Source organism: Tamandua tetradactyla, chromosome X (genome assembly GCF_023851605.1).
Source record: "Tamandua tetradactyla isolate mTamTet1 chromosome X, mTamTet1.pri, whole genome shotgun sequence".
Taxonomy (NCBI): Eukaryota; Metazoa; Chordata; class Mammalia; order Pilosa; family Myrmecophagidae; genus Tamandua; species Tamandua tetradactyla.
The window spans coordinates 86,440,663-86,456,135 of record NC_135353.1 but is presented as its reverse complement, the minus strand read 5'-3'; the positions used below and the strand labels follow the sequence as shown (position 1 = coordinate 86,456,135).

At 38.9% G+C, this 15,473-nt stretch overlaps 1 pseudogene; it reads right to left on the bottom strand.

Moving 5' to 3' along the window:
* Nucleotides 1-528: 528 nt before the first annotated feature.
* Nucleotides 529-6,612, bottom strand: LOC143671911 (PWWP domain-containing protein 2A-like; annotated as a pseudogene).
* Nucleotides 6,613-15,473: the final 8,861 nt, after the last annotated feature.

Below are 15,473 nucleotides of genomic sequence, written 5' to 3'. Positions count from 1 at the left end.
TGGAGATGTGACTCTGCTTATTCAAGGTGGGTCTTGAATAGTTTACTGGAGTCCTTCAAAAGGGGAAACATTTTGGAAAAAGGTTCAGAGCCAACAGGAGGCTCATATATTTGGTGATGCAGTAAGAAAATGCCCCTGGGGAAGCTGTTTGAAACAAGAAACCAAAGGACTGGCAGACACCTGCCTCATGCCTACCCAGCTGACAGAGGTGTTCTGGCCATGGGCCATTCTTGAGTCAAGTTGTCTTCACTGGAAGCCTTAGTTTGGATATTTTTCTGGCCCTAGAGCTGTAAACTTATAACTTAATAAATTCCCTTTTTAAAAGCTGTTACGTTTCTGGCATATTGCCATTTAACATACTAATACAATATTCAATAACTTCTCAGTCAAAAAATGGCTACAAGGTAAGTTAAAAAAAATAAAAACAACCAAGTGAAATTTCTGTCTTCAATTTGGCTAAGCAATTTGTAGAATTTATTCCTACCTAGACTAGAAAATCTGCAGCACCTTCCAATTTTTCTTGCTTAACTTATGGAACTTAACTTATGGAACTGTCCGTATTCATCTTTCAAACTGTGTGAACAGAGCTGGCACTTCAAGGGTCAGGTGCCTGGCAGCCTTAGCTACCTCTGTGATTGTCTTGTGATACACTTCTTTTCTTGTCTTATTAAAGTATGACTGGAAGTTTTTTAAAAATGGGAAGTTTGTGACAGAGCAAAGAAAGATGTTGGAGACCCAAACCATGAAATATGGGCCTACTGTTGGATTAAAAGGCCATTGTCTTTCCTGCTCACAGTTATTTTAAGAATATGGTTGGCCACGAAGGGAAGTCATAAATCTTGGCCCAAACAACGCCCCCTACAGGTTCTCCCATCTGGTGTGATGCATTTAGATACCTTTTTGGAAAAGAATTTCATTTACAAGTAATTACTGTGCTTTTTCTCTTCTTTTGAAGAAGAGGAAGTAGAGAAGGTGAAGGGGATATGCACACTGCAAGGCACAAAATAAAAGCTTTCAGAAGAACTGCACTCAGAGTTGGAAGATTTCAAACCATCTGTGCTATCAGTGTTAAAAACTGATGCATTGAAAGAGTCAGATTCCTTTTGATTTAGAGTCATGTAAACAGAGATATTGCTTTTCCTGCCCTTTTTGCCAAATGTCTGTGGTTCATCCTGCTCACCAGGCATATGCACTTTGGTTGTGTTCTGAACCTCACTGCTGGCCTCTTCAAGGTCTCTTGAGGGATTCTAATTTTCTGAAGGGGACTCTCCTGCTGAGCAGGTAGAGGTGCAGTGAGACTGGGGCTTGGTTGCCATCTTGCCATGCTCCACATTTTCTGAAGTCTTGTCTTCAGAGAAGAGCCATTTTCTTCATTCCTGTACCTTTGTAGTTTTAAATGAACTCAGAGTGGAAGGGAACCTGAGCTAGGATTCTGATGCTGATGTGTAAAATGGACTTTTGAATGTGCATTTTTGGAAGTAGAGTTTTCATTTTGCTTCTTTTATGGCTTTTCCTTGGCAATTTTCAGAACTTCCTGAGCTTTTGCATTATCCATATTCTTACTCTGGAGCACTTTTTTTTCATACTTAACTGAGCTTTTAATGTATTCGCTTGAGCAGAAACTTTAACTACTCTGCCTCTGCCATGAGCAATGTTTGAAACCTTAACCATGGAATTTCTTTTTTGGTTTCCACTTTGGATTTCCCATCTACTTTATGATCAGTTTTAAATTTTTTGTTCACAGTAGTTATTTCTCTCATTTCCACAGTTTTTTTTTTTTTTTTTTTTTTTGCATGTGCAGGCTACAGGAATGGAACCCTGGTCTCTGGCACACCGCAAGTGAGAACTCTGCCACTGGGCCACCAATGCCGCCCCTCTCCATTTTTTATCCTCATATTTAGAGGAATCACTTGCACTACAACCTTTCCTAATTTCCCTTTTTTTTCAGCATCAACACTGTCTTTTTTTTTTTTTTTTTTTTTGCATGAGCAGGCACTGGGAATCGAACCATGTCTCTGGTATGGCAGGCAAGAATTCTGCCACTGAGCCACCATCGTACCGCCCAGCATCAACACTGTTTTTATATTTGTCCCACAGGACTTGCCTGGGTCATACTTTAATAGCATTCATTATAGAAGTGGGTTCTTTCCTGTACATTTTTCATTTCGGTTTCTTAATTTTCCCAGAAGGCTGAACGACTTATTGGTTATGTGTGCCTGATAAAGTAGGAAGGGCAGGATAAGGTACTTTTTCATGGAATATAGGCGGTAGTTTGGAAATCCAAAGGGTTTCAGATAGGGTTGGGGTTCGGGTTCGGGTTCGGGTTAGGGTTAGGGTCAGGAGGCGGGACAGGAGAAGGGTCATCTGGGACAGCACCATTCACTTCATGCTTAACTTCCGTGCCTTCTCAGAATTACTTTGGAGCAGCACGGCTGCAGATTTATCCTTATATTTCCTTTTCGGAAATACAGTCACAGGGATTCCCTGGGGTCCAAACCTTTAAAACAGATCCACGAAGACCCGGAAGAATAACTACTCTCCGAGGCCGACCAACAGGACAAACGCATCCTCAGTGATGTGGTCCAGCATGAAACGCATCTTCTAGGTGGAATCAGTCGTGAAACCGCCGAGTCCCCACCAGCTGGCAGCATGAGTGCCTGGGCTGCGGGATGGGGCACCGGCAGCTCCTGGCTTTCCTGGGACTCCAGGATATGCCCGGGCGCGTGGCAGGAGAAGGTGTAGGGTTGGGTCCTTTCTGAGGCGCGGCTGCCTCTGGCTCCGCCACCCAAGCTGGTAGCCTCTCCCCAACCTCCCGGCTGAGGCAAATTCTCCACCCACCTTGCCGTCCGGCTTAGATGCTTCTGTGGCAGTGACTGGAAGGTGGTCAGTACAGGGAATGGGTTCATCTCCTGCTCGGCCTGGCTGGCGTCCGCCTCTCCGGATGATACTGCAATCCCTGCAGCCTCTGCAGCCATAGGCGCAATTTTCTCTCTGGCTTTTTCGTCCAATGCCGGCTCTCTTTTTTTTGCTTTCTTCAGTCTAGCGAAAGGTTTGTTGATTTTTCAGGTCTGCCCCCCCCCACAAAAAAAAGGTTTTATTGATTCTCTCTATTGTTTTTTTAAGTCACCGTTTCATTAATTTCTTCTCTGATCTTGTTATTTCTTTCCTTCAACTTGCTTTGGAATTGGTTTGGGGTTCTTTCTCCGCTTTCTCCAGGTGTTCAGTTAGGTCATTGGTTTTAACACTTTCTTTTTCTTTCTTAATGTAAGCATCAAGCGCTATAAATTTCCCTCTCAGCACTGCCGTGGTGCATCCCATAAGTTTTGATACACTGTGTTCTAATTTTTATTCCTCTCCAGAAATTTACTTATTTCTCTTGAATTTCTTCTTTGATCCACTGATTTAAGAGACTGCTGTCTAAACTCCGTATATTTGAGTGTTTTCCAGTCTCCATTTTTAATTGATTTCCAGCTTCATTTGGGTAAGATCAGAGAAAATTCTTTGTGTAATTTCAATCTTCAAAATTTCTTTTTTCATGGGCAGGAATCAAACCCAGGTCTCCAGTTTAACAGATGAGAATTCTTGCTACTGAGTGACCGCTCCAAAGGCCTGTCTTCATAAATTTTTGAGACATGTTTTATATCCCAGCATATAGTCTATCCTGGAGAATGATCCATTGTCTTGGCCTGCGGGACGATCAACCGAAGCTCGAACTCCTGTGAGGGAAGAATGGTATGGGACAAAGAGACACGAAGAATGACAGCAAGACAAATATTCTGATCAAGCTGCAAAAGTTTATTGAAAAGGCTGGGTATATATATACTCTAGGAGAGGGGGTAGCTAGTAGGGATAGGTGACGATCTCTGATTGGGTGAATAAGGACAAAGGGATGATTTGGGATTGGTGACTGCTGTTGCTAGGGTGGAGGGCAGATGTACGGTTAGTACTTTTGGCATGAACTTTTGGCGTGAACTACTATTACTTCCGTAAAGAAGGCTGATTATACTTAGGCTGTTCTTTGTTTCAGCCCTGGCGTCCATGTTGCATGTTTCCGGCATCGCTGAGGGTGGAATTTATACATGCTACTTTAATTGTCCCCAACAATCCATCAGCACTTGAGAAGAATGTACATCCTGCTGTTTTGGGGTGTAATATTCTACATATGTCTCTTAGGTCTAGGTCATTTATCATATTATTTAGGTTCTCTATTTCTTTATTTATCCTCTGGTTTGATGTTCTATTGAAAAGAGTGATGTGTTAAAGTCTCCCACTATTATGGTACAGTCGTCTATTACTCCTTTCAGTTTTGCCTTGTACTTTGAGGCATCTTGATTAAGTGCATAGACATTTATGGTTGCTATTTCTTTTTGGAGAATTACACCTTTTATTAATATATAGTGTCCATCTTTATCTCATAACATTTTTGCATGTGAAGTCTATTTTGTCTGATATTCACATAACTAACCCAGCTTTATTTTGGTTACTAGTTCTGTGGAATGTCTTTTTCTATCACTTCACCTTCAACTAATTTGTATCTTTGGGTCTGAAATGAGTCTCTTGCAAACAACATATAGATGAATCATTTTTAAATCCATTCTGCCAATCTGTGTGTTTTAATTGAGGAATTTATTCCATTAACATTCAATGTTATTACTGTAAAGGCAGTACTTACTTCAACCATCTTTTCCTTTGGGTTTTATTTGTCTGATTTCTATATTTCTCTCTTTTTATTGCTTAAGTCCCCTTATTAATCTCTTCAATTCTGTATCTTTTTCCAGGCCTCTCTCTCCTATCTTTTCTTTTCAGTTTGCAGAACTCCCTTTATTAGTTATCATAGGGTCAGTCTCTTATTAACAAATGCTGTCACCTTCTATTTATCTGTGAATATTATGAACTCACACACTTAGGGAATGGAAGAGTCCAAAATCCATAGGGCAGGCTATGAAGCTGGCAGCTCCAAAGAAGGGTCTGGGATGAACTCCACAGAAGAGACTGGCTGGCTGAAGAACCAGGGAAAGACTCTCTATTCTCCCTTAAAAGCCTTCAACTTATTGGATTATCTTGCTGTGGAAGGCACACCTTAGTAGATGTTAGATGTAATCAGCCACAGATGCAATGAATTGATTGATTATTTAGTCAGCAATTACGTTGAGCAAAATAAGCCAGAATCAAAGATTAATTATGGATTGATCTTTCTTAAGAAAATATTTATTAAAAAACTTAGACCTAGATTGTCAGCTCTTATAGTAGTCACATTTATTACCAATCTTTAAGTCTTCTTTCTAGATTCTGAGATGTTGTGCTGTATGTGAATAGCCTGGTATTTAGCTGGAACTTTGGGTATCTGTGTGATACCTAAGACTCAGAGTTGGAGTTCTGCAGCTCTTAAAGTCAGCATTGCTCCATACAGCAACTGTTAAAGAAGCTGAATAGAGATCAGACTTCAATTAGATATAAGAATGAACCTGATCTTGTTGGAATTGAAGGTAAATCAGAATACAGAATAAAGGATTATATTGTCTGTAATTTAGAACTTCAGACCTGTTTGAGACCAAAGGCAGGGATGCTCATTTTGTCCAAAACTTAAATTTTCTGTATCACAAAACTGGCTATAGGTTTGAGGTTCTATTTCTGAACACTTGATTTGATTTCTTTGGTTGGTATATCTATCTTTATGCTGGTACTATGCTGTTTTGACAACTGTAGCTTTGCAATATGATTTTTAAAAATGCAATTCTATTGAGTTATAGTGACATGCCATATAATCATCTAAAGTATACAAAGAATGACTCACAACATTATTGTATAGGAATGCATCATCATCACAATAGGTTTTGAACATATTAATTACTCCATAAACAATGAAATTAAAGTGAAAAGATCACCCAAAACATCCCATACCTGCTATCTCTTCTTATTATTAATTTATGTTTGTCTTTACTTTTTTACTCATACACTGGAAAAAAGAAGTGTCAGTCTCAAGATTTCACAAACACATGGTTACACCATAAAATATACATAATTATACAGTCATCTTCAAGAGTCAAGTCTACTGGATTACAGTTCAATGGTTTCAGACATTTCCCTCTAGCTACTCTAGTACACCCAAAACTGAAAAGGGATATCTAAATAATGTGTAAAAATAACCTCTAGAATGATCTTACAACTCTATTTCAAATCTCTTAGTCACTGAAACTTTATTTTGTTTCATTTATCTTCCCACTTTTGGTCAGGAAGCATTTCTCAATCCCATGATGCCAGGTCAAGGCTTATTCCTGGGAGTCATGTTCCACATTGACAGGAGGATTTATGTCATTGGGAGTCAAGTCCATATACAGGGAGGGCAGTGACTTTACCTGCCGAACTGGCTTGGAGAAAGAGGCAACATTTGAGCAACAAAACAGGTTTTCTGGGGTGCCTCAGGCATAATTGCAAGTAGTCTTAGTTTCTCTTTTGCAGGAATAAGTTTCATAAGGGCAATACCCAACATTGAGGGCCTGACCTATTAAACTGATAGTCCCCAGTGATTGTGAGGATATCAGGTCCTCCCAAAGTGGGAAAATTTATTTCCACACTTTCTCCCAGTCCTTCAAGGGGACTTGGCAAGTACATTTTTAGTGTCTACCCAGAATACTCTGGGAAGTATTGGGGACCACACTAACCTGTAAAATCAATAAGATCTTACTCCCTGTTCAAGGTTCCATGTAATTACATTGTTTGAATAAGCTGGCCATCCAAGTTAAATTGCTACAGAAAATATAAAATTTGTACCAAATGTATGTCTCTTCCTTTAGTCTCAAAACAGAAATTGAAGTTTTAATATACAAGTAATATCATCATTCACCCTTCAGTCTAATTTATCTTAGTCCTAATCAGATCAGCTTCTTTCATATTTCTAATGGAAGTCTGATCTCCCTTTCAGCTTTTCCAGCAGTTACTGTATGAAGGAATGCTAACTTTCAAAGTGGAAGAACTCTAGCTCTGAGTTGCAGGTGTCACACAGATGTCTGAAGTCCCAGTGAAGGACCAAGTTATACACAATGAGTTCACCACCTCAAAATTTAGAAATAACAGTGTGCCTAATTGAAGTTATTATGTACCCCAGAAAACTCATGTCCTTTAATTCTCATTCAATATTGCTGGGTGTAATCTTTTTTACTGTTTCCTTGGAGATATACCCATCCAATTTTAGGTGGTAACTTTTGATTATATGGTTTCCATGCAGATGTGTCTCCATCCACTCAATGTGGGGTTGCTTTCTAGAACCATTTAAGGGGAACTCATTTTGGAAAAAACTTTAGAGCCAACAGAACTGACAGAGCCAGCAAAATGGACTGAGCTCCAAGGAAACCATTAAAGAAGCCTAGAGAAAAAGCTAGCAGACATTGCCATGCGTCCTTCCACTGAGAGAGAAACCCTGAAAATCATTGGCTTTCTTGAACCAAGATATCTTTCCCTGGAAACCTTAATTTGGACATTTTTATAGCCTTGCCTTAATTTGGACATTTTCATGGGCTTAGAAAGTAAATTTGCAACTGAATAAGTTCCCCATTTTAAAAGCTGTTCCAGTTCTGGTATAGCACATTATGACAGCTTGCAAATTAAAAGAAACAGTTATAAATCAGAAATATATGTGACTGCTCTAAGAATTTACAATCCAGGAATCTTTACAATAAGTCATCCCCTGGTATCCTTTGCTCTCAAATTCAGTTCTCAGAGTTTACACATTGTATTAGTCACATATTAGTCAGTCATTATAATAACTGTATTTTCATTACTATCTTATTTCACTCAAAATACTGTCCTCAAAGTTCATTCATCTAGTCATGGCTCACAAATCTTTCTTTCTTGCAGCTGCTTAATATTTTATTATATGTATAAATTTTAGTTCACCCTTCCATTTATCGGTTGATGTAACCTTAGGACACCCCCATCCATTGCATGTTTTGAATACTGTCACCCTAATCACCAGTTTGCAATGCCCATTCTTGCTTCTGTTTTAAGTTCTTCCAAGTATATGCCTAATAATGGGGTTGCAGGATTATGTGGTAGCTCTTTACATAGCCTCCTGTGTGACCACCACATTACCCTCCAGAGGGGGTTGCTCCATGCTTATTCTTTATCAACAGTGAATACATAGCTCTCTCTCTACAAAATTTCTCAAGCAACTGTATGTTTTTGTCTATTTTTAAAAGTTTTATTCGCACCTATCCTAAGTAAACAATCAGCAGTTCCCAGTATAATCACCTAATTATGTATTTACCACCACAATCTATATGAGGACATTTCCATTTCTTCCACAAATAAAGAAAACCAGGTAAAAAAATTAAGAATAAAAAATAAAAATAAGACTAGATATAATAAAAAGGATAAACAACAATAAAACCAAAAATCCTATTCCCTTCCCCTATATTCACCACTTATTGACATTTAGCTTTGGTATATTGCCTTTGTTACACTTAATGGAAGCATACTACAATGCTACTGTGAACTATAGACCATAGTTTATGTTGACTATATGCTTTCCATATAACATCCAGTTTTCAACATCTTGAAATAGTGGCATTCATTTTTTCTGCCTCTTGTAAAAACTTCCTTATATTTGTACATTCAATCACCATCATTGTCCACTCTTGGTTTTGCTACAGTATACCATTCCAGTCCTTGTCTTTTATCTTTCCTACTGGTGTCATATATGCCCCTAGCCTTCCTCTTTCAACCATATGCACACTTAGTACTTACAATATTGTGCTACCATAAGATAGTCTTATGCTATCCATTTCCGCATCTTTACAATCAATCCTGTTGAACATTTTGTAGTCCTTCAGCATCAAATGCCCAATTTCTACTCCCATTTATCTCTTTGTGTATTAGTTAGGGTTCTCTAGAGAAACAGAATCAACAGGGAACACTTGCAAATATAAAATTTATGAAAGTGTCTCACGTGACCGTAGGAATGCAGAGTCCAAAATCCACAGGGCAGGCTGTGAAGCCGATGACTCCAATGGATGGCCTGGATGAACTCCACAGGAGAGGCTCACCAGCCAAAGCAGGAATGCAACCTGTCTCCTCTGAGTCCTCCTTAAAAGGCTTCCCATGATTGGATTTAGCATCACTAATTGCAGAAGACACTCCCCTTTGGCTGATTACAAATGGAATCAGCTGTGGATGTAGCTGATGTGATCATGACCTAATCCTATGAAATGTCCTCATTGCAACAGACAGGCCAGCACTTGCCCAATCAGATGAACAGGTACCACAACTTGGCCAAGTTGACACCTGTCCCTAACCATGACACTTTTTAATCTGTGTTCTCAGCTTTAACTCTCAATATTTGCTTAACTTTTCATGTTAGCTCATATTTCTGAAACTATGCAGTGTATGCCCATCTGTTTCTGTCTCATTTTACACAACATATCCTCAAGGTTCATCTATAATGTTGCATGCATCATGACTTTACTCTGATATATATTTTATTCATTTTTCTGTCTTTTTACCCTTACTGAGAGACTTCATTTCTATACTCTACTCCAGACCACTCTCCACTGTATTTTCCTATCTGCCTATAATGCATCCTTTAGTGTTTCTTGTAGAGCAAGGGTCTTAATCACAGAATCTCTCAGTATGTCTGAAAATACTTTAAATGATCCCTCATTTTTGAAGGACTGTTTTGCCAGATATAGAAATCTTGGTTGGCAGTTTTCTCTTTCAGTATCTTAAATATATCATACCATTGCCTTCTCACTTCCATGGTTTCTGCTGAGAAATATGCATGTAGTCTTATCAAGCTTACCCTGTATATGATGGATTGCTTTTCTCTCACTGCTTTCATAATTCTCTTTGTTTTTGATATTAGAAAATCTATTTAGGAATTGTCTTGGAATATGTCTATTCAGATCTATTCTGCTCTTCTTGAGTATGCTGCACTTCTTGGATCTATAATTTAATGCCTTTAATAAGAGATGGAAATTTTTCAGTGATTATTTCCTCCATTATTCTTTCTGCCCTTTTCCCTTCTCTTCTCACTCTGGGACAAGATACAACATATATATGTGAGCTTCATGTCATCATTCAATTCCATGATACCGTGCTCATATTTTTCCATTATTTTCCCTATCTGTTATTTTGTCTGTAGGATTTCAGATGTCCTTTCCTCTAGTTCACTAGTCTTTTCTTCTGCATCTTCAAATCTGCTGTTGTAATTCCCCAATTTTCTCTTCATCTTTACTATTGTGCCTTTCATTCCCCTAAGCTCTGTCATTAGTTTTTCCAAGCGTTTTATATCTTCTTTACGACTGTCCAATGTCTTCTTTATATCTTTCATCTCTTTTGCCATATCTTCCTTCAACCAATTGATTTCATTTTTGAATTGATTTAACATGCTTGTTTGAACATCTTAAATTAGTTGTTTCAACTTCAGTATCTTGTTTAAGTTTTTGTTCCTTTGAGTGGGCTGAAACATCATTTTTCCTAGTATGACTCAAAATTTTCCTGGCATCTAGACATCTTATTTACTTGGTTGCTTTGTTCTGGGGGTTGTTTTCACTCTTTTAGCTAGAGTTTTCATGTTGGTTGGCTTTGTTCTCTATCTGTTCCTTGGCATTCACTGCAATTTAGCTAGACCTCTAGTATAGCTTCTGTTTGACTGATCAGAATTTTTCAGCTCTTGTTTTTTGCTTCTTGCCTGCCTATATGGAACGTTTTAGGAGGGTCTCACCAGATATGATTGTCCCTAATCAGATTTTCTCAGCAAGGAATGCCCAAGCCTCCAGAAATGGGTGTAATCATTATTAAATTTCCCTGATGATGGAATTCAGAAGGTTTTCTGATTTTCCTATGGAGTGTCTAGACCTTCTGCATTTCTTATCCTTCTCAGCAGTGGCATTTATCAGCCCACAATTCCCCACCCACTTAAAATTGTGTGGTGCCTTTATTTCACAACCTGGCAAGGGCATGGTTGAAACAGAGCCTGAGATGGAACGTAAGCTCAAGGTTTTTGTGATTCCAAGCTCTTGTGGTCTGAATTCTCTGAAGAAGTGTGGCTATTAAGGATCGGCTCTATCTTTCCTTTCCTGGGGATAATACACCATTTAGGGAATTATCTCCTTTTTTACTTGTTATTTTATTTCTCCAAACTATCTTAGCTCTGCCCATGCCTGGGTCAGCATGACAATTGAAAGAGCCTGAGGCTTTATCTAATGAGCTACTTAGAATACATGAAAAGAGAATAAAATAAGAGAAAGTATGGTTTAAAAAATCCCTTTACGGGGCCAGTCTTACCAGCCCCCAATGTTTGCCAATCAAGAGTCAGATTTGGTACCCATCTCTGTGCATCTCTTTTCCTGGGGCACAGCCCTTTTTCAGTATTCTAAGATCAGCTGACTCCAGAAGCCTCTATTTGCGTTTGGTTTTTCCCCACCATCCCTATCATCTCTCTGTTGAGGTTGGCCTTAGTGTTACTTTACTGCTTTCTTTATATTCAGAGCTTGTATTCAGGGGTCCAAATCTGTTAATTAAATCTGCAATTGGGACTTGGTGGAGCTGTCGTCCCTTACTCCTAGTAGAGAGAGCTTCTGTTTCCCATCAGAGCACTACTCCAAATCAGTTTTCCATGCTAGTGGGAGAGGGATGCCAGACTCCACAGTTTGGAAGCATTACTTCCAGTTCTGTGCAGTGATCTTGACCGTTCCAATAACTACAGACTAATGTATGATGTGTGGGCTGTCACCCATGTCCCCCAGACAGTTGTTCCAAACAGTTCCTTGTAATATGCTTAAAGTTTGGCAGTGTGTGTCCTCCAACTTCTTTCTTCTTTTTCAAGACATCTGCTGCTGTTCAAAGCTCCTTCACTTCATATGTAAATGTGATAATGGACTTTTCCAATTCTGCAAAAGAGTTTGTAGGAGTTTTGATTTGGGCTGCATTGAATCTGTAAATCAACTTGGATAGAATTGGCATTTTAATGACATTTAGTGTTCCAATCCATGAGCATGGAGTATACTTCCATTTATTTAGTTCTTCTTTCATTTATTTTAGTAATGTTTTGTAGTTTTCTGTGTACAAGTCATTTTTGTCAATGCTTAAATTTATTCAGAGTTATTTCCTTCTATTGTGAATGAATTTTGTCTTTATTTGTTCTTCTGATTTCTCATTGTATATATATATATATATATATATATATATATATATATATATATATATATATACACACACACACACAGAAGTGCTACTGGTTTTAAGGTGTTGACCTTCTACTCTTCCAATTTACTGAATTCATTTATGAGCTTTAAGAGCTATTCAATGGATTTTTCAGGAATTTCTATATGCAAGAACATGTTATCTGCACATAGGAAAAGTTTTACTTCTTCCTTTATAATTTGGATGTCTTTTATTTTTTCTGGCCTAGTTGCCCTGGGAAGACTTTCAATACATTATTGAATAAGGTTGGCAATGTGGGCATTCTTGAATTCTTCCTGAACTTAGCAGGAAAATTTTCAGTCTTTCACAATTAAGTAGGCTGCTTGCTGTGGCATTTTCACATATTCCTTTTCTATATTTTAAGAAGTTCTTTCTATTCCCAGTGTTCTATGTGTTTTTATCAATAAAAGCTGTTGTATTTTGTCAAATGCCTTTTCTACATCAATTGAAATGATCATGTGGTCTTCTATCCTTCATTTTGTTGATTATATTAATATATTTTTTAATATTGAGTCAACCTTTCATAACAGGAATAAATCCCACTTGTTCACCACACAATTGTGGGCATGACCTTTTGATTGGCTAGAGATGTGACTTCACCCATTCCAGGTGGGTCTTTGGAATCCTTCAAAAAAGGAAACATATTGGAGAGAGACAGAAATGACAGAGCCAATAGAAAGTTCAGAGCAGAGCTGACGCACATGCTGATACTTGCAGAAGGGAAACACAGATCTTTGGAGATGCTTGGAACCCAGCAGATGTCACCATGAGATGTTAAGCAAGCCAGAACATGGATGGAGCCAAGGAAAAGCAAGAGATGAAACCCAACCCCAGAGAAGCAAAGCAACATAGGCTGAAAAACAATGGAGCCCAAGAGCAAGGGACCAGCATGCCTTCCCAGCTGACACAGGTATTCCATACACACTGGCCTTTCTTGAATTAAGGTATTGTGCCAGTTTAAATCTCTTGTGAACCCCAGAAAATCCAAATTCTTTAATCCTCATTCAGTATTGCTGGGTGGGAGCTTTTTTATTGTTTCCATGGAGTTGTGACCCACCCAAATGTGGGTTCTAACTTTTGATTAGTTGTTTCCATGGAGATGTGTCTCCACCCAATCAATGTGGGGTTTGTCACTGGTTCCTTTAGGAGGGAACCATTTTGGGAAAATTTTAGAGTCTACACAGTGAAAGACCTTTGGAGATATAGAAAGAATATGTCCCCAGGGGGCCTCCATGAAACAAGAATCCTGGAATGAAAGCTAGCAGATGTCACCATGTCTTTCATGTGCCTTTCCAGTTGAGAGAGAAACCCTGAATGTCATCAAACTTGTTGAATCAAGATATATTTTCCTGGATGCCTCAGATTGGACATTTCTCTAGCCTTGCTTTAATTTGGACATTTCTTGGCCTTAGAACATGTAAACTTGCAACTCAATAAATTCTCCCTTTTAAAAGGTGTTCCATTTCTGTTGTATCACGTTCTGACAGCTTGCAGACTAGAGTAGGTTTCTTTCCCTGGATACCTTAGTTTGCCTACTTTCCTAGGCTTAGAACTGTAAACTTGTAACATTAAATTCCTTATATAAAAGCTATTCAATTTCTGGTATATCACAATCCAGCAGCTTACAAACTAAAACAGATGTTGGTACCAGAGAAATGGGGTGTGGCTGCAGCTTGCAATTTCCAGACATGTTGGAATGGCTTTTTAAATAGACAAGGGGAGGATTTAGGAAGAATTGTGATGATTTTGATAGAGAAGACCTGAATTGCTTTGAGGAGACTGTTGGTAGAAATGTGAACTCAAGGATGTTTCTGATAAGGCTTTAGACAGAAATGATGAATTTGTCATTGAAAACTGGAAGGCAGGCATTCTTAGTAGATGGAAGGCAGAATTTGAGAGTGATGAACTTGGGTATTTAGTAGAAGAAATTTCCAAGCTACAGTTGGAAAATGCAGTCTGGCTGCTCCTTTCAAATTATCACAACATGTGAGAGGAAAGGGATAAATTGAGAACAGAACTCTTGGTTAGAAAGAAAACAGAAATTGATGGTCTGGAAAAGTCTGGGTTCTGATACAGTAAGACCTCAGTGAATAGGGCCACATGTAAGGACTTAAAAAAAATGGAAGCAGCCAGCCATTACAGAACAAGCAAGGATTGGCGATTGAGTATCCAGAAAGGATTTCTGGAAGGTCATATTGTCTGAAGGGTATGATCCCAGTATACTGCATAGAAAGCCAAAAAGAGTGTTATAGGATGTGTACAAATTGAACCAGTACCAGTCTGGACTAAAAGGGACAGAAAATGGACTAGTTGAAAGAAAAATGCCTTCAGAGACAGAACATTAAAAACTAAGGTCTGGAGCCAGGAAAATTTGAGACAGGAGAAAATACCCACCCATACACATGGAAAGGGTGTGTTTGCCCCACAAACAGAGGGTGGGCCTTCTGCTTTGTTGTTCAGGAATATTTGTGTCACTCCAGGCCTGGAAGAGGGTGAAGCACATAAACCTGTGATTGGGGAGATCCTGGCTGCCACCCCAGTGTTCTGGAGGGGTTGAATGTATACCCTGGAGATGACAGAGATCCCAGGTGCTTCCCTGACATATGGAGAGGGTGAAGCTGAGAAAAAGGTGATCCCTCCAACAAACTCCAATGTTGCAACACACCCCAGCATTTGGAGAGGCAGCAAGACCACTGCATAAGCCCTGGGAAAGGGTGGTACTGAGCTTTCTAAAGCTTCGAGGACAAATGACTTTCAGATTTTGAAATCCAATGAAGTTTGCCCTGAAAGTTTTCAGAACTGTTTGGGTCCAGTGATCCCTGTGTTCCTTCCAATTTCTCCCTATGGAAATGGGAATATGAATCCTATGAGTGTTCCTCCTTTGTATGTTGGCAGCAGGTAACTTGTTCTCAGTTTTACAGGTCCACAGCTGGAGGAAAATTTTTGCCTTAGGACAGACCATGCCTGTAACCAGCTTTAATGAGATTTTGTACTGGTTTTAACTTGCTATTGTATTTGTATTGTTACTGAAATGGTTTAAGACTTTGAGATATTGTAATGGAATGAAGGAATTTTCATATGGCAAAACATGTCTTTTTTGGTGTGCAGAGGGTGGAAATGGCAGTTTGAAAATATTTTATACCAAAGAAAAGCTATGTTCTAATCCTGATTCAATCTGGTGGCAGCCTTTTCTATTAATCTTGATTCATTACTGTAGGTTGGACTGTTCTGATTAGATTATCTCCACAGAATCTGATGTGACCAATTGTGGTGTG